The sequence below is a fragment of the Palaemon carinicauda genome, chromosome 4, assembly GCF_036898095.1.
Source record: "Palaemon carinicauda isolate YSFRI2023 chromosome 4, ASM3689809v2, whole genome shotgun sequence".
Classification (NCBI taxonomy): Eukaryota; Metazoa; Arthropoda; class Malacostraca; order Decapoda; family Palaemonidae; genus Palaemon; species Palaemon carinicauda.
The window spans coordinates 179,853,692-179,855,073 of record NC_090728.1 but is presented as its reverse complement, the minus strand read 5'-3'; positions in this window follow the sequence as shown (position 1 = coordinate 179,855,073).

The window sequence follows — 1,382 nt, the reverse complement described above, 5'->3', positions numbered from 1 at the left end:
CTGGCTATAATTATATAAATATATTTATTTTCGGTCAAGCAAAGCTCTCCCCCATCCCTCGGAGGGGGGGGGGCGGAGGAGGCCGTAGACATACCCTGGTTAGACGGGGGTGCGTGTATGTCCATATCTATTTTTAAATATTCAGCTGTCATTTCTGACGGGTCGCATAAACTAATGTGTGTTAGGGTAATGAGAAAAATCCGAACACATACAACAGAATATACAAGCTTAAATGTTTTAAAAATACCCTACAATGTTAAAAATCTTTGAATTACAAATTCCCATGAGATCATCTGTGATTTCTCAGCCATGCATAAAACGATGCACCTGTGTAATCACGCCCCCCCCCCCCTAACACTTGTATTAATATGACACCTGTTCTGTGGATAAATCTTATGTGGCCGTATGAAAGCAGGAATAGAGGATTTGAAATATTTCTCCTAAATTATTATTGGTTTTATTGAAAGGTATTTTTTAGGTTTTATAAAACATCCCTACTTCCTTTAATTTTACCTTGAACATCAGACACGGATAAACGCATTATCATTATTATCATTATTTATATTTATATTAATATTATTATTATTATCATTATCATCGTCGTCATTACTTGCTAAGCTACAACCCTAGTTGAAAAAGCAGGACGCTTTAAGGCCAAGTGCTCCAACAGGGAAAATAGCCCAGTGAGAAAAGAAAATAAGAAAAACTACAAGAGAAGTAATTAACAATTAAAGTATTATCTATTATAATTTTTGAATAGCTATTATTAACACATTACATCTTGAAAATTTTAAAGTCATTGATTACTATATCGGTAAATATTATTGCATTATCAAATATTGCCAAAATTACATGCAAGTGTAATATGCTATGTCTTAGCCATCAAATTTATTCATCAAGCAAGCGCTTACAGAAACTCTGACTTTCGTTTAATCATCATCATCTCCTCCTATGCCTATTGACGCAAAGGGCCTCAGATAATTTTCGCCAGTCGTCTCCATCTTGAGCTTTTAAATCAATATTACTCCATTCATCACCACCTACATCTCGCTTCATAGTCCTCAGCCATGTAGGCCTGGGTCTTCCAACTCTTCTATTGCCTTATGAAGCGAAGTTGAAAGTTTGGTGAACTAATCATACCAAAGAGGTATTACTTTTCATACTCCCCCCCCCCCCCCTCAGTTCAACATTATCGACGACCACGTTCTTTGAGACGCCACTTAAAAATAAATTCTTCGCCTGACAAATATATAATTCGAACAGTAGTCAATTTTTTAACGAGGAGCATTTGCACCGACTCTCATGAATGCCCTTTTAGCTCGGAAAAGTTTCCTACTAGATGATTGGTTGAACAGAATAATTCTAACCAATCAGCTTGTAGG